General features: G+C 46.5%; 1 long non-coding RNA gene across 1 annotated transcript in view; it reads left to right on the plus strand.

The window, feature by feature from the left end:
- The first annotated feature begins 288 nt into the window (after nucleotides 1–288).
- LOC143960112 (uncharacterized) overlaps nucleotides 289–18,548 on the plus strand; it is a 49,235-nt gene continuing 30,975 nt past the window's right edge. The window contains exons 1-2 of the long non-coding RNA XR_013270264.1: nucleotides 289–630; nucleotides 8,231–8,414. This is a non-coding gene — a long non-coding RNA (uncharacterized LOC143960112). The remainder of the gene's footprint in view (nucleotides 631–8,230; nucleotides 8,415–18,548) is intronic.

Here is an 18,548-nt window from a genome sequence, read left to right on the forward strand (position 1 = left end):
CGGCTCCCTGGGTGATAGCAGGTGGTCCGCGGCTCCGCGGGTGAGAGAGTGGGCTGGCCCATCAGGGAGCTGACGGGCAGGGGACCATAGAGATTACATCTCTCACTGCCCGGCGCCTGCCCTGCATCCCTGCATTGCAGTTTCCCCCTCACTGTGCAGGCAGCCAGGAAGCGGAGAGATGACATTATCTCTCTGCTGCCTGACTCTGTGACACAGAAGGAAAGTGACAGAGCAAGTGACAATCCATAATGTGTGGCAAGTGAAAACCTGGACATGGCAAGTGACAATCTGTAATGTGTGGCAGGTGACGTGGCAAGTGAAAATCCGTGACATGGCAAGTGTCAATCCATAATGTGTGGCAGGTGACGTGGCAAGTGACAACTCGGGATGTGGCAAGTGACAATCCATAATGTGTGGCAAGTGACAATCTAGGACGTGGCAAGTGACAATCCATAATGAGTGGCAATCTAGGACGTGGCAAGGGACAATCCGTAATGTGTGGCGAGTGACACTCCGGGACGTGGCAAGTGGATAATCCGCAACATGTGGCAGGTGACATTCTGCAACGTGTGACAATCTGCACCTGGTGGCAGGCAACGTGGCAAGTGGACAATCCGCAACGTGTGGCAGGTGATGTGGCAAGTGACAAGCCTTAATGTGTGGCAAGTGACAATCCATAATGCATGGCAAGTGACAATCTGGGATGTGGCAAGAGGACAATCCGCAACATGTGGCAGGTGACATTCTGCAACGTGTGACAAGTTAAAATCTGCATCTGGTGGCAGGCGATGACTAGAGCAAGCGGCTTGCTGTGGGGGCACCCAAGCCGAGCTGCAACTCCGTGTGTCCATTCAGTCACAGAGCTGCGGCCTGGCCCTGCTTACATTCTATTCTCATTGGCTGACTTTTAGCAGCGGGAGCCAATGGCGCCACGCTGCTCTCTCCGCCAATGAGGAGCGGAGTCCCGGGCATCCAAGGCACTCCTACAACATCGCTGGATCCAGAGGGACCTCAGGTAAGTATTATGCCCTGTACACACGGTTGGACATTCCGACCACAAAATCTGATGGATTTTGGCCCAAACTTGTCTTGCATACACACGGTCGCACAAAGTTGTCAGAAAAATCCGATCGCTCAGAACGAGCCGACATATAACATGTACAACGGGACTATAAAGAGGCCAATGGCTTTTGCCTCGTAATTTTATTCTGAGCATGCGTGGCATTTTGTGCGTCGGAATGGTCTACACACGATCGGATTTTGTTGTCGGAAAATTTTAGATCCTGCTCTCAAACTTTATGCGTCAAAAAATCTGACGGAAAGTCTTATGGAGCCCTCACATGATTGGATTTTCCTGACAACATGATCCGATCGCACATTTTCTCAAATCGCCTTTCAGGACAACCCCGGAGAGAGTGTAGCTCCACCTTGTAATTAGGAAACACATGCCCACTTTAAAAACACCTCCTCTTCCTCCATGGCTTCAGTTATTGTGTTTCCTCCTTGGAGGAAGCATGTGCCTGAACCAGGGAGAGCTACACTCTCTGCAGGGGAGTAAGGCTTACCTTTCGTTGCAGGTTGTTTCTTTTTGACCCCCAGCAGCATCTCCACGGGGAGAGGACTCCTGGCGCTCCTGGTCCCGCCATCTCACGGGAGTAAGGACCCTCGGAGTGCCGGCGTCGGGTGCCCGGTGTCCGCTGGTTATCGCAGGGAGGGCTCTGTTGCTGGCGGAGGCCGCTGCAGGTCAGCGGCATGGCTCCGTTTTTCGGCGCCGGGTCCCGGGCGGCGACGGCGTCGTTCACGGTGACGCGCGGGCGCTCTGAGGGGGCGTGGCGCCGTGGTTCAAGCGCCTGGAACGCAGGGATCATGGGGCGGGTCAGGTGACCGCGTGCTTCCGCTTCCGGCCAGCCCTGATGACGCGGCGGCCGGGAAAATTTAAAATGACAGAGCTGTTTGTGATAGCTGCCTCACTCAAACGATGGAAGAGTGTAAGCCAGCTATGGCGGAGACAGGCGCCCCTAGCACCGGTCCAGCCCAGGTACGTAAGGTGCACTGGCACCCTCTGCTTTACTGTTGGGCTATGTCTTTGTCTGTTCCCCCCTCTTGGGGGGCCTGTCGCTGCAGGTCAGAGGTGGACTTCGCTCTGACCTTTTGCAGCCTAGTTCTGGGGTCTCACTAGTGGTCTGTTTGGTGGTGGGTCTCTGCACTGGCTTGGTGTTAAGCAACTGGTTGTTGAGAGCTTTTAGTGAGTTAAGCCTGTATGTCGTTTCAGGAAAAATCACTAGGAAAAGCTAGACCAGGTCAGAGAAAATGTCCTTCTTGCAAGACCCCCCTCAGAGATTCATGGCAGAAGGCAATGTGCAGAAATTGTATCAGAGAATTGGTGGAAGAGGAAACATCTCAACAATATAAGGATTTGTTTTCTTCGGTTAAAGAGCTGACAAACTCCTTGAGTTCAGTCAGGTCCATCCTGATACAAAACCCTCCCGCACAGACCGAGCCTCAGAACTTACCGCCCAGCCCAGGGCGTCGTCATCCAGACAGGTGGAAACTGAAGAGTCTGGAGACGAAGGGGGTAGTACTCTCATCTCCTTCAGGGATTCTGAGGAGGAGGAAGAGGAAGAAGATAGCAGGGGCTCCAAATTCAAGCTATCACTAGAGGAAGTAGATGATATTCTAAAAGCAATCTACACTACTCTAGAAATTCAAGAAGAAAAAGTACAACTGTCAGTTCATGACAAAATGTACCAGGGGTTGGACGAAACAAAACGGAGAGTTTTTCCAGTCCACAGGGTCCTCTCAGACTCAGTGAGAAAGGAGTGGAAGGACCCAGAAAAAGCCCCTTTCTTCTCTAAAGCTCTTAAGAGAAGGTTTCCCTTCGAAGATAAGGACTCAGAGGTTTGGAACAAAAAACCCAGAGTCGATGCAGCTTTCTCGCAGGTATCCAGACGAACGGATCTAGCCTTTGAGGATATGGGGATCCTTAAAGACCCAATGGACAAAAAAAGCTGACTCCATCCTTAAAAAGGCTTGGGATGCTGCGTCAGTCAGTCTAAAACCAGCAATGGCAGCTACGGTGGTGGCCAGGAATCTGGAATGTTGGGTAGAGAAGCTGAAGAGCCATATTGAGGCGGGGACACCCCGCAAGGATCTCTTTGAGTCCTTTCCACTGATCCTGAATGCAGTCAAATACATGGCGGATGCATCAGCAGAATCGGTTAAACTGGCCGCTAGGTCTTCGGCTCTTGTAAATTCAGCCAGGAGAGCAGTTTGGCTGAAAACATGGTCTGGGGACACTGCTTCTAAGGTCAAGCTGTGTGGTCTTCCCTTCTCGGGTGACTTGCTCTTTGGTCCCGATTTAGAGTCTGTGCTGGATAGAACAGCCGATAAAAAGAAGGCTTTTCCAGTTAAGAAAAAGCAGATTGCCAAAAAGAATTTTCGTGCTTTTCAGCAGTCCCATAAAAAAGACCAGGAGCGCAAGAGCAGATGGGGTTCACAGAAGGGCAAAGGCAAGGGTGGAGTCCTCTTTAGATCTCCCCCAGAGCAGTCCCCTAAGAGCAAGTGACAATATCTCCCCAGTGGGGGGGAGACTGTCAGCTTTTCGCGAACAATGGGACAGGCTGTCTCCAAATCTGTTCGTGAAGAGCGTTGTCGATCAGGGGTACAGGTTGGAGTTTTCAGAACTACCCCCGAGCAGGTTTTACGTGACAACATTGCCAAGGGATCAGGAGAAGGCCTCTGCAATGAAGCTTTTGTTACAGGAGCTGATACAGCAAGAGGTTCTGATTCAAGTCCCAGTAAACCAGCAGGGCGGGGGTTTTTATTCACATATTTTTCTGGTGAAAAAACCCTCAGGGAAGTACCGTCTAATCCTGAATCTGAAATTTCTGAACAGGTTCATTCAGTACAAACATTTCAGGATGGATACAATTTTCTCCATCACAAAGCTGTTGACCCCAGAATGCTTCATGGCATCCCTGGATCTAAGGGATGCCTACCTTCATATACCAATTCATCAGGCATCGCAGCAGTTCCTGCGCCTGGCATTGAAGGTGGGGAGTTCGGTATGGCACCTCCAATTCAGGGCTCTGCCATTCGGACTCTCGTCCTCTCCCAGGGTCTTTACGAAGATTATGGCAGAGGCTTTGGAGCCCCTGAAATTGAAGGGGATTCCAGTCGTCCCTTACCTGGACGACCTTTTGTTTTTTGCAGACTCCAGGGAGCAGGTCCTAGTCAATCTCCAGAGGGCCCAGTCTCACCTCGAGGGCCTGGGATGGCTTCTAAATCTAGAGAAGTCAATCCTGACCCCCTCACAGGAAATTAAATTTCTGGGGTATACGTTAAATTCGATTCTCCAGAAAGTTTTCCTGCCGTTGGAAAAACAGGAAAAGTTGCAGCTAGCTGTACAGCGGATACAGAGCAACCAGACAGTCTCAGTCAGGAGGGCTATGGCAGTTTTGGGCCTGCTTACGGCAGCAATCCCGGCTGTTCAGTGGGCCAGGTTCCATTCCAGACCCCTTCAGAGGGAGGTTCTGTCAAGCTGGTCCCATCAGGATCCTTTGGAAAAACAGCTAAAAATTTCGTCAAGGACGAAAAGGGCTCTTTGGTGGTGGAGAGACCAGGCAAACCTCTCAAGGGGCCTGGTGTGGACCTTTCCTGTGGACAAGCGTCTTACTACAGACGCAAGTGCCTGGGGCTGGGGAGCCCATCTGGATGGTCAGACATCTCAGGGGGGTCTGGTCCAAACAGGAAGCTCAAAGATCATCCAACTGGAGGGAGTTGAAGGCGATCTTTCTGGGTTTAGTGGCCTTTCAGCAGAGTTTGAGAGGCCACCATGTCCAGGTGTTGTCAGACAACACAACAGCGGTTACCTACATTATGAAGCAAGGGGGAACCAGAAGCAGGAGCTTGATGGAGCTGGCCAATCTGTTGTTAGCCTGGGCAGCGCAGAACACAGCCTCACTATCGGCAGTGCATCTGAAGGGCTCTCAGAATTTGTTTGCGGACCTCCTAAGCAGGCGCAAATTGCTAGAGGCAGAATGGAGTCTGAATCAGGAAGTGTTCCTGATGATCTCCGAGGCCTGGGGGGTTCCACAGGTAGACCTTTTTGCCAGCCAGCAGAACTCAAAGGTGGACAGATTCTTTTCTCTTCACCGAGGAGATGCAGCAATAGGGTTGGACGCATTTGCTCACCCCTGGCATTACCAGCTGTGCTACGCCTTTCCCCCCTTTCCTCTAATTCCACTAGTACTGAGGAAATTCAGGGAAGAAAGGACAGACTTAATACTAGTCACTCCTTTTTGGCCAAAAAGGCCCTGGTTCGCGGGTCTTCGAAACCTAGCCTCGAAGCCCCCATGGAGGTTACCACTCAGAAAAGATCTGTTATCCCAGGGGACAGTAAGTCATCCAGAGGTGGAACTCCTACAGCTAACCGCCTGGTTTTTGAGGAGGACCTATTAAAAGCCAAAGGTCTCTCAGATAAAGTAGTAAAGACCCTGCTGTCTAGTAGGAAGGCAGTTACACAGGCAATTTACATGAAGGTCTGGAAAAAGTTCAACTCCTGGTGCAGTTCTAGAGAACTCAGGGTCAAGAGCACGGTGTCCGTCTTGGAGTTTCTCCATGAAGGAATGGAGAAGGGTCTCGCAGCCAGTACCCTGAAGACTCAGGTGGCTGCCTTATCAGTTTTCTTTGAAAAGACTTTATCTAAAGAAACTTTAATTTCTAGATTTTTTAGGGCTCTTGCTCGAAATAGACCAGTAGCCCCTTAAAGACTTTCCCAGTTGGGATTTGTCTACAGTTTTACAGGGTCTCTCGGGAGCACCGTTTGAACCCTTACAGGAAGCTTCTTTACAGAAGGTGGTTTTAAAAACAATCTTTTTGGTGGCCATCACCTCGGCCAGGAGAGTCAGCGAGCTCCAAGCTCTAGCTATTACAGAACCCTTCCTTAGAATTTATCAGGACAGGGTGGTACTGAGGACGGATCCAGCATTCCTACCGAAAGTATCCTCAACTTTCCATCGATCACAGAAAATAGTGTTACCTACATTCTCTGCAACCCCAGCAAATGCAGGAGAGGAAGTTTTTCACACATTGGATGTGAGAAGGTGTCTATTACAGTTTCTGAAAGTTACTAAAGATTTTAGAAAATCAAACTCCCTCTTTGTGATATTTTCTGGATCACGCAAGGGGGAGAAAGCTTCTAAAAGTACGCTGGGTAGGTGGCTTAAGTTGGCTATAACAGAAGCCTATAAAGCAAAAGGAGAAATACCTCCCTCAGGTATTGCTGCCCACTCTACTAGATCCACGGCAGTTTCCTGGGCTGAAAGGGCCGGTGCAACGCCTGAACAAATCTGCAAGGCTGCCACTTGGTTCAGTTATTCAACATTTCTCCGGCACTACCGGTTAGATCTACTGTCTGCAGCAGATCAGGCCTTCGGCAGGAAGGTACTGCAGGCAGTAGTCCCGCCCTAGGGTAAGTTTCTCGGTTATCCTCTCCGGGGTTGTCCTGAAAGGCGATTTGAGAAAGACTAAGTTAGACTTACCGGTGACGGTATTTCTAAGAGCCTTTCAGGACAACCGTTACTTCCCTCCTTAGGTTATGCTTAGTAAATGTATTAAGTTCTACCATGGTGTTGTGCTTTCTGTGCTTTGTTTTCCAGCGTCGGAAGGCCACAATAACTGAAGCCATGGAGGAAGAGGAGGTGTTTTTAAAGTGGGCATGTGTTTCCTAATTACAAGGTGGAGCTACACTCTCTCCGGGGTTGTCCTGAAAGGCTCTTAGAAATACCGTCACCGGTAAGTCTAACTTAGGCCCCTTTCACACTAACGTCCCGTTCAGGCCCGCCTGTCAGTTTTTCAGGCGGACCTGAACGGGTGCTCCATAGAGCTCTATGGAGCGTCGGATGTCAGCGGTGACATGTCCGCTGACATCCGACCCGCTCCGATCCGAAAAAGTGTGACGGAGGAAAAAGCTATTTTTCCATCCGTCTGCGGATCGGATCGGATGACGACGGGCACTGCGGTCCGTCGTCATCCGATCTCCCATAGGGGAGAGCGGCGCTGTGACAGGTCCGTCCCTGCACAGTGTGCGGAGACAGACCTGTCATCTCCCTGCTCAGCGGGGATCGGCGGAGTGATCCCCGCTGAGCAAACGGACATCCACGGGGCGGATCAGAACTGATCCGCCCCGTGTGAAAGGACCCTTAGTCTTTCCATCGGAAAGTCCGACCGTGTGTACAGGGCATTAGGGGGGCTGCTGCACACATGGCATTTTTATTGTAATGCAGTCAAATAAAGTGATTGTAAAGGCAGAAGGTTTTTTAAGTAAGAGGGCAAGGAATGGGGGAGGGGGGGCTGTACCTGGAGGTGGGGATTTTGCTGGTACTCCATGTGCTTGTTTAACCACAAAAGTTGACCCAAAACTGGGCATCAGGGTTTTCAACCAATTTTTCTACCAATACATCAGATTGGCTTATTTTTTTTATTTTTTTTTGGGGGGGGGGGGGGGAGAGGGGAGCGGTGGTGACAAACAATCCACCCCCCCCCCAAGGTCGGTCATTGAGTAGTTCAGGGCCCTACGCTTGCCCCATCTTGCGGGTAGCGCTCTGGGTGGCATTGGCTTCTCTCCGGCTGCTTCCTCACTTTTTCCTGTGTCTCTTCCCTCCTCCTGGGATCTCCTTTTGGCCAAATCAGGTGACAGGACTCACGACTAGCTTCCTGATGGGAGGAGAATCCGTGTTACAATAGTAGTGAATATTCATTTGCTATTGTCACACAACTGGGTGGGCTTCGGGCGCAGGGCTCTGTTCCCCGAGCTCACCCTTTTTTTTTTTTTTTTTTTTTTTTTTTTTTTTTTTTATTTATTTATTTTTGAAGCCCATTAGAGCCTCTGTGAAGCCTCTAATCGCGTGAATCAAACCCCACCCCCCATTGGAATCCATGCGTTCATCGCCCTGTATGTAGATCTCATGGCCAGATACATGGATAGGGGGTTGGTGGTGCCCATAGGCCCCTAATGGGTGGGCTACCACTGTCTCTATAATACATAGAAACCCTGAGGAAATGGGGAATCACATTTTAATTTGGGTCTTAACTTAATTTATAATGTGGGTTTTCATAGCCAGAAAATAGGAAACATTGAATAGTTTAAGTAATTTAAGTGGGGCTTTTGTTGACTCTTAAATGTAATATATATATATTTTTTTTAATTATCTGTTTTCTGCTTTTATAGGTTCAGCAAAACTAGATGGGCCCCCCCCCCCCAGAGCTCCATCAAAGCCATAATGAAAGGGATTGAAGAGTATCTGGTAGATTCTGTCAAGCTCTTAAAACCCTCCAGCATTTCTACAATCAATATTGTTGTCTTTGACTCGGCAGTTTATTGGGGATATCTTAGTTGCTTTCAAAACTACAAGGTACTAGTGAACATTTTGAAGGCACTTTTAGTAATCCATGATCCATTGTAGAAATCGGCCATAGTAAATAATTTAGCTGCTCACATATATTGAACACATAATAGATGCATATTAAAGTGATATTAATGGTAATTATTTTTTTTTTTTCCTTTTTTATAACAAACGTGTAGCGCTGGCCCCGTGGGGTTGCTACATGTTACAGTATCCACACATTTCACCCTGCCGCCAGACATCCATTAGACACACTTCTCAGTCAATGAACAGTCTATTGCTTGGTTTTTGTTGTTTGTTGTTTCAGTGGCTTGAACTTGGTTGGGGAAAAGGGACATGGGCTGCCCATATAATGGGCATAAAAGTAGCTGCGTCACACGCAGAGTAAAATTAACCGTGCATATAGTTCTTCAGCAGAAGAAAAGATGGTTGACTCTAAACTTGACAGTCCTCTCCTCGGCACACTACTTGGGAACACTTACTTCACTGTTCATCTTTAGTCTCCTGTCACTCCATGACTAGGCTTCACTCTGAATAAGTCCCAGTATTTATTACTTGATGGCCTTTTGTAGGCCGAGGTCTGCAGTACCCCTTTTCTGGTACAAACCGATTTACTTGAGAAGAATAAATGAAGATGGACTACTGAGCCCAGCAAGTATGATTGCAAATCCTGCCCGCCCTCCTGGCTGCAGCAACTTGACAGCAAACTCCCACAGTCTATCCCTCTGGCTCTACATCTAGCTACCACGGCATGTCTCTTCCAAAGCTTTCCACTCACCGAAACTTGTCTTGGATCCTTCCTGAATGACTTTACTCCAAACATGCTGACCAACTGTGCTTCCAGCTCCTGTTCCAGGACACCTCTCCATGACCATGTAAGGAGAGGCTCCCAAACTCCCCACCTGAGGTACACTCTCTCCCCCCCCCCCCCCAACAGAAAGGGGGTTCCCTCAACCACCTCAGTCTAACACTCCATCATCCAGTTCACCCAGCCGACAACTCCTCCCCCAGTAGGCTAACCATGGGTATATGTAGGAGGCCTGCCCCTTGCCAATCCTAGTTGAGGATTAGTCAGGGCTCCCACATGCACCCCATGTCACTGCAGCTCTCTGCCCTCCCCTTTTTCCAGAACCTTCTCCCTGGAAACAGAGGAGGTGCCCAAGAGCTGAAGCACATGTCAGTAACTTACTGCTATACTAAACCATTCCCCTGGTCCCAGAATAGGCCTGCTTAAATTGACCTGCTCTTTCAGCTTGCACAAAACCTCCACCTAGCACCTACCTACCTAAGGTAGAGGGTGCTGCACTCCTCCCCACTCTTGTCACGTGTATATACACTGTACACTTCAACATGCAACCCTAACTACAGGTCCATGCAGCTAGCCACATACACTTGGGAGCCTGAGCATTGCTCCCGCAGGAGGAATACTGTGACTCACCACATTACTTGTCCTCCGGAGCGGTGATGGACAGCCATCCCATCTCAGGAGTTCCTAAAAGACAAAAATGCACAACAGCCTATCTTTACATACTAACTGTATAATTTACATCACTACTGGAAGGGCGTTATGATCCTCCCCAGAGGAGAAAAGTCTGATCCACATTACCACATATATTTCTCCTGTTTGTCATTATTCTGTCAAAAGGGAACCATTTAACCCCAAACAGAACAATAACCAAACATATATGTATAGATCTTTTAACAGTCCTTCTTTTGCTCCCGATAGAAAGGGACCCCTTCTCAGACAACAGGCAGCAAAGAGGTGGGCAGGGACAGTACACCCAAGTGTCCTTGATAACAGTCCTTCCATCAGACACTCTGGGTAGCAGGTGAAAGCTGTCCCTGTAAAAAATGTCAGTGAAGAAAACCACGCAGACCCTGTCCTGTTCTTGCAGCCCTTGTGGCTGATAATAATAATAATATTTATTCAGGATTTATATAGCGACAGCAATTTACGCAGGGCTTTACAATATAATAAGGAGACAATACAGATACAAGAGGATTAAGAGGGCCCTGCTCAGAAGAGCTTACAATCTAATAGGGTGGGGCAGGTGGTACAAAAGGTTATAGCTGTCGGGAATGAGCTGATGGAAGTTCTAGGAGATTAGTTCGAGATGTGATAGGCTTCCCTGAATAGATGAGTTTTCAGGGATCGCCTGAAGGTAGCAAGAGTAGGGGATAGTTGGACTAGTGGAGGTAGCGAGTTCCAAAGGATTGGAGAGGCTCTGGAGAAATCCTGGAAACGCGTATGGGAGGCGGAGACTAGAGAGCTTGAGGAGGTCTTGAGAAGAATGGAGGGGGACAATTTGGGTGATATTTGGAGACAAGATTGGTGATGTAGCTCGGGGCAGAGTTGTGAATGGCTTTGTATGTTGTGGTTAGTATTTTTTAATTGAATTCGCTGGGTGATTGGGAGCCAGTGTAGGGATTGGAGGAGAGGGTTGGCAGACACTGAGCGGTTGGTAAGGTGGATAAGTCTGGCAGCAGCATTCTTGATAGACTGAAGAGGGGATAGCCTATGGAGAGGCAGGCCAATGAGAAGGGAGTTGCAATAGTTGAGGCGAGGGATGACAAGGGAGTGAATGAGGAGTTTGGTGGTTTCATTTGTTAAAAAGGGCAAATTTTAGAGATGTTACGGAGGTGAAATCTACAAACTTTTGACAACGATTGGGCTTGGGGCTGAAATGACAAGTCAGAGTCTAGGGTTACACCTAGTACTAGGGCTGAAACAACTAATCGATTATGAAATTCATCGATTAATGGGGTTAAAAAAACTAAAATGAGCCCTTTTATAGTACAAAAATATAATCACTACTGTAAATAATATTACTTTCACTGTTCCACAGTAAAAAATGAACCCCTTCCAGTAGTGATTATCTGCCTTTTTTGTACTATAAAGGGCTAATTTTAGTCTTTTAACCCAATTATGTTACTAAATGTCTTAAGCCTGGTTCACATCTATGTTTTTTGGTGCTTTTTGCAGAAACGCATTACAGTTCATTTACATGGTTTCCTATGGGACACGTTCATATTTGTGCTTTTTTCAGCCGCTGCATATTTGGAAAGGGTCAGGGACTTGAAATGCAAAACGACGCTTTTTTTGGTTCAATATACTTCAATGGAGAAGCTGCAGAAAAGAATGTAACACGTTTTTGCAGCAATTTGTGTTTTTTAATCTGCCCCAAAAAAAAAAATGCAGTAAAATCACATGCTCAAAAATCAAAACGCATAGCAAAAATCACTGCGGAGACAGATCAAAAGCAAAAACTGCATAGGTGTGTACCGAGCCTTATGCTGGCCACACGGATCAATTTTCAGGTGAGAATATTCAGATGAAAAATCTTTGTACATTTGCTGAATGAGAGATATTTTTTTTTTTTTTTTTTAAATTTTCACTTTCTGAACAAAAACCACACACATTGTCTGAAAAGTCTTTTGACCAAGAAGTTTACTATTCTTTCCAAATTTTCCCGTCACTGTGGTCTAAAATGAACGTCAATTTGACCCACTTCTTCTTCTTCTTCTTCTTCTTCTTTTTTTTTTTTTTTTTAGGTGATTAATCGACCAACAAATCGATTATGAAAATAATCATTAGTTGCAGCCCTAGCTAGTACCCTGGCGTGAGGAGAGGGCCTGATGGTTGTATTGTTGGCTTTTGATGGGAAAAGTCATGGAGGGGGGCATGTGCAGGGGGGAATATTAATAGCTCAGTTTTAGAGAGGTTTAGTTTAAGGAAGTGGTGTGACATCCATGATGATATGTCAGTTAGCAGGTTAGTAATGCGAGAGGAGACTGAAAGAGTGAGGTGAGGAGTAGACGGATAGATTTGGGTGTCATCGGCGTATAAGTGGTATTGGAAGTCGTAGGCGGTTATCAAGTGACCAAAGGAGGAGATGTAAATAGAGAAGAGAAGGGGTCCAAGAACAGCTTGGGGGACCCCCACAGAAAGAGGCAATGGAGAGGAGGATAGAGTTGTAGATGACACTGAAGGAGCACTGTGATAGGCAGAGAACCAGGAAAGGGCAGAATCTCAGAGGCCAAGGGAATGTAGTTTATTGAGGAGGAGCGGGTGGTCAACAGTATCAAAGGTCGCAGAGAGGTCAAGTAGTAGGAGTATGGAGTACTGGCTGTTGATTTTAGCAGTTAGTAGATCGTTAGTGAGTTTTAGTAAGGCAGTTTCTGTGTAGTGCTGCGAGCGAAAGCCAGACTGTAATGGGTCAAGAAGGTTATTTTCACTGAGGTAGCAGCTAAGGCGGTTGTAGACTAAGCGTTGTAGAAGTTTAGAGGTGAATGGGAGCAATGAGATAGGTCTTAAGTTGTTCAGGTTGGTGGGGTCCAGTGAGGGTTTTTTAAGTATGGGGGTGATCTGCGCATGTTTTAGAGGGGAGGGGAAAGTGCCACTTGAGAGGGAGAGATTGAAGATGTGAGGGAGCATAGGATAGAATTAGAGGGTGACCTTTAATAGTTGTGAGGGAACCGTGCCCAAGGGACAATTGGTTAGGTGAGCATCTGAGAAGTTTTGCAACCTCTTCAGTAGTAGCCAATTCAAAAGAGGAGAGTGAATGTGCTATTAGGCCAGGTATATTGGATGGGGAAGATGTACGCACAGCGGAGGTGTCCTCACGAATTGCATCAATCTTGTCTTTGAAGTGATTGGCAATCTCTTGGGCAGTGAGTGAGTTGGTGGGTAGAGGGGGGTTGGGGACGTAGCAGAGTTAAGTTGAGAAGAGCTGACGGGGATTGGATGACAAAGTATTAATAGGAGATACAAAGTAGGCTTGGCAACATGGAGGCAGGAATTTCGTCTTCGTCCATGATTTCTTATATATTTGCATATTACACCCCTTTAACTCCCAACCCCTGCCCACCTCAACATTTCTTTCATACCAGGTTAATCACTATCTCCTTTGTTCTACCTCCAAGTGTTTCACTCCACAGTGCTTAACTGAACTTATCGTTTATCCTTTTCCTCTTCTACTGTTATTGGTCAAGCGGATACCCTATTTCATTCAGCCAAGGTCTCCTCCTCCATATTTTCTCAAACCCCTACGTATATATACGGTCTTCTCCCTCCACACTAGATCATTAATGACCTGGGTCCATTCACCCAGAAGAGGTGCCCTCTCGGACTGCCATTTCTGTGCTATCAATTTACGTGCTTGAAATAAGCAGCGTATAACTGCAAGTGTAGTATTCTTCTGTTCCCCCCCAAGCTTCCCCTATGTCCTAATATACAAGTTTTTTAGGGCCTGGATCCAACTTAGTCCTGAACATCCTATTTATAGTTTCAACTATTCCTTCCCAATACCGAAACAGCTTTGGGCGCCTCCACATCATGTGTATGAGATCTCCAAAGCCTTGACATCTAGGGCAATTGGCGTCCGTCCTCTTTCCAAACAAGTACAACCTCTTGGGAGTGAAATAAGCCCTATATACCAACATCAAATGTGATACTTTTTGTGATGGAGAAACCGATATCAATGGTCCCAGTTCTAATATTCTCCTCCACTGTTCCTCTGTGATTCCTCCTATGTCCGCTTCCCATTTCTTCTTTAATTTTACTAATCCAAGCTCCGTGTCGGGGGGCCTTTACATAATTCATATATAGTAGATATGAATCCCCTAGACTTATCTATTTTAAGTATCTTCTGGGGTAAGGATATCTTGTCCCACTCAGGTATCTGTGGGCCAAACTGCGCTGTCAGAGCATGCCGAATCTGTAAATATCGATAAAATGTCTGCTGTGGTATATTATATTCCCTTTTTTAGGTCCATGAATGTCTTCAAAGTTCTACCATCGTATAATTGGCTCAGCCTAGTTATACCCTTCTTCTCCCATATGCTAATTTTCCTGATTGACAATACTTCCTGCAGGTTATTGTTATCCCGCAAGGGTGTATGTTCTGACCATCCTGTACAACCCATCAGCTTTTTTGACATTTTCCATACTTTGCTCATCATATTTATTATGGGATCCTTGCACTGGAAATAACTTTCCACCAGTGTTTTATGTAGGGCTTCTGTCAATATTGCTCTACCGTTCAAGTTACCCTCCCCCTCCTGATCACTACCCGCCAGGTCCTGCAACTGCGCTGCCAGATAGTAATTCCTGGGGCAGGGTACCACCAATCCCCCTCTGTCCGTTGGGAGCTGCAGTGCTCGGAGCCGGATCCTCGCCTGCCCTTTTTTCCAGATCAGCTCCCGAAAGAGGGTTTCAAACTTTTTTTTAAACCACTTTTTACATATCCAAATCGGGGCATTATGTAGAACATATAGTAGTTGTGGCAACCATATCATCTTTATCAAGCTACATCGACCTGCTACCAACAAAGGAAGCAGACTCCAAGCATCACAGCTCCACTTGAATTTTCCCAGTAACGGAATTATATTTTTGTCAACATACTGATCTAAATATGTTAACTATATGCCGAGGTATTTCATTACATCTACCACCTCCAATTGCGGTATCCCCAACGCAGTCACAGCACCTGGGGTATCAACTTGGAGCAGCTCTGACTTCCCCCAGTTTATTGTCAGACCTGTGAATCCTCCAAACTCTTCTACTAATTTAATTGCCTTCTCGAGAGATTGACCAGAGTCCCCTACAAAGAGGAGAACATCGTCCGCATATAATGAGATTCTCTCCTCTCTACCCCCTTCCCTTTGGAACCCAGTTATCTCAGAATTTGACCTAACGGCGATCGCCAGCGGCTCTATTGCAATTGCAAAGAGCAACTGGGAGAGCGGGCACCCTTGTCTTGTTCCTCTACTCATTTCTATTCTTTCAGATTGTTCCTGATTTATTCTTTCTTTTGCGCTGGGAGCGCTATACATCATTTTTATCCATCCAATGAACATGGGACCGAATCCACACCCCTCTAGGACACGCCACAAATACTCCCACTCTAGGCTATCAAACGCCTTGGTCATGTCCAAAGACAGGATGGCTCTCGAGCCCACATTCACCGATGGCTTTTGAATATTCAGAAATGCCCTTCTTATATTCATGCTGGTTGATCGTCCTGCAATAAATCCTGTCTGATCTGGATGTATAAGCTTGTTAATAATTTTATTTAACCTGTTTGACAATGCCTTGGCCAGTATTTTAACATCGAACATAAGAGTGAAATCGGCCTATACGAGGCTACCTCTTGGGGGTCCTTTCCTTCTTTAAGTATCACAATAATGATCGCCTCCATCATGGAGGCTGGTAATCTCCCCTCGGATTTTGCTCCTCTCAGGGTCTTATACAAGAAATATAGTGAAATCCTACTCCCAGAATTGCTCATCTCCACCGGGAGGCCATCTGGCCCTGGAGATTTTTGAGTGGCCATTCTGGCCACTGCCTGCTGTAACTCACTCAGGGTTATAGGGGCCTCCAAGTCCACCCTCTCCTCTTGGGTGTGGGCTGGGAGCTTCACTTTCTCAAAAAAATGCACTCATATCATCTTCCTTTCTCTGACCTCGAGCACTGTATAATTCCCTATAAAAAGCCCCAAAAATTTCTACAATCTCCTTCCCGCTTGTAATGGCAGTCCCATTCATGGACCTAATCATTGGAATAATAGATGAGGGGGAGTTCGTTTTCACCAATTGAGCCAGCATTCTCCCCACCCCCTCTCCCTCCCCGAAATGGCATTGCTTCTGAAATAGCCGCTTATTTTCTTCCCTTTTAATAATTACCGATTTTATACCCCTGCTGTTTATTTAACCATATCAATTGTTTCTCATGCGTAGGGTCCTTGACATAGTTATCCTCTGCCTCCATTACTTCCTTCCTAATTCTTTCCTCCCAGCTCCTAGATTTTTGATTGATTTTAACCACCTGGTGGATCAGGATACCTCTAATATAAGCTTTTAATGTATCCCATATTATGTTAGTTGGGGCAGTATCTGTATTGAACACTATATAAACTCTTTTAGTCTCTTTGGGACTTCTTCTACATCCTTCATTAATTCAAGCCAGAATGGACTTATTCTCCAACCCCCGGGTGTGTGTGGTTTTTTTTTTTTTTTTTTTCTTTTCTTCTTCTTTCCCCTATGCTCACTGTTATTGTGTGGTCCGAAATCCCTCTGGGCATATACTCTATATTCCTTACACTTTGTAACGCTTCTTCATTGCCCAGGGCCAGATCTATTCTGGAGAGTGTTGAATGCGAACTTGAAAAACAAGAATATTGCTTAACATTCACATTCCTCACTCTCCACAAATCCAATAATACCACTTCCTTCAGGAAGTGACTTAATCTTGTTATCCCTATCTCCCCCCCATTTGAAGTCTAGTGGGAAATCTATCAACTCGGCTGTCCAATACTTCATTAAAATCCCCTACTATCATAACTGGTACATCCTCCTTATCCACCATGAAATCCATGAGTCTGTACACTACCTCCTTTTTAAAAGGGGGGCGGTATATAGACGCATGCCAAAACACAAGGTTTTTCCTCCAGGACACAATACAGGAAGATATAACGACCCAGTTCATCAATACTGGCCTGTCTGCAGGAGAACCTCACCCCCCCCCCCCTTCCTATCGTCACACTCGCTCCTCTCCAGTAAGATGTATGAGTGGAATGGTACTGATTTTGGTACCTCCTGTTTTTAAATTGGGGTATCGTTAATTTCGTTAAGTGTGTCTCCTGCAGACTGGCCAGTCCAATCCCGTGTCTCTCCAGCATAGAAAAAACTGTCGCTCGTTTAATCGGGCTTCCCAAGCCTCTTACATTCCAGGAGGCGATATTAAGTATTTTATCCTGCATACTTAAACCATAGGGTAACGGTGAAACAAGAAGGGATGAAAATATAAGTTTTAAAAGAGGGGGTCCAATAGTGTCTCATTCCACCCGTGCTCCATCCACTTCCTCTTACATTACAAAATCTCCACAAGTGTATCACCTTAATGATAGTGATTTTCATTTGAACTAATATTTGTATAACAACTGTGCAATATTTAACCTTAAACATCTTAAAATCCTCTATATTCAACATTTCTTGACCCTTTTTTCCCACCAACTCCTACCACCCCCAACCCACCACCTATCTAGGTATTCCCCTGGGGGATTACACGTGACCTTCTCGCACTCTTCCCTTCCATCCCTCCCTTCCTTCATTTTCCCACTTTCATGCCATCCTTCCTCCAATGGGAAGGGGACAAAAATCTAAAGTGATTAAAAAAAAAAAGTGAAAAGCTACAAACCCTTTTCTCCTGTCTCCCTTTCTATCATAACTCCATACCTCATTTGAATCTCCCTCAACTCTCTCCCTGTGTTTCAAAAATTCAAAACCCCTCTCCCTCCCACTGCCTGTCTCTCTTTCTGTCCCCTTAATACATCTGTAATAGCCCCTTATTAGCTTCCAACCATGAAGTTACATCAACCGGAGAGTCCAACATCTGGGTTCCACCCAGTGCTGCTATTCGCAGCTGCGCTGGGTATAAAAGTGCATATGTAACTTTATATAACCGCAAAGTACGTTTTTGATTTCCAAAAATTCGGCTCTACGCCTCTGCAAATCCGGAAAATAGTCTGGGTAAAAAGATATCTTCGCACCATCATAAGTAATATTTCCCAAGTCTCTTGCCCTACGCATTAACATCACTTTGGTCTAGGGCGGCCCCCAGGTGGTGGGGCTTTAAAAGGAACTCGATGGGCCCGTTCTATTGAAAAAGATGAGAAATTCTCTCTGCCATACAGTTGACCATGACTCTAAAAATTTTACAGGGTCAGGGCCTTCACTTCTCTCGGGTAGTCCCAGCATCCTAACGTTATCCCTTCAGAGTCTATTTTCTATTTCATCTATTCTAGCGGTTTGACTAGCCAGCTATTTTCTCATTTTAGAAGGGCAGATTTTATATATGGTGAAGTCTTGGAGGCATTTGGTTTTACGCCACAGCCGTTAAAGAGCACGGCAATGTCTCTTGAGATTTCTAGTGTTGTCAGTTTGCCAGGGTTGTAATGGTCGGGGCCTGATTCTGCGTGTGGTTAGAGGTGCAAGTGCATCTAGTGATGAAGAGAGTGAACTGTTGTGGACAGTGATGGCAAGGTCCGGACAGGGGAGAGATTATTTCATATAGGTGGTCAGTAGCAGAATAGAGAAGGCTTAAGGTGGTGAAGGTTTCTACAAGTGATTGTTTGCTGCTTGGAA

This window comes from Lithobates pipiens, unplaced genomic scaffold (genome assembly GCF_037356315.1).
Source record: "Lithobates pipiens isolate NorthernLeopardFrog02 unplaced genomic scaffold, aLitPip1_a1.2 Scaffold_8, whole genome shotgun sequence".
Classification (NCBI taxonomy): Eukaryota; Metazoa; Chordata; class Amphibia; order Anura; family Ranidae; genus Lithobates; species Lithobates pipiens.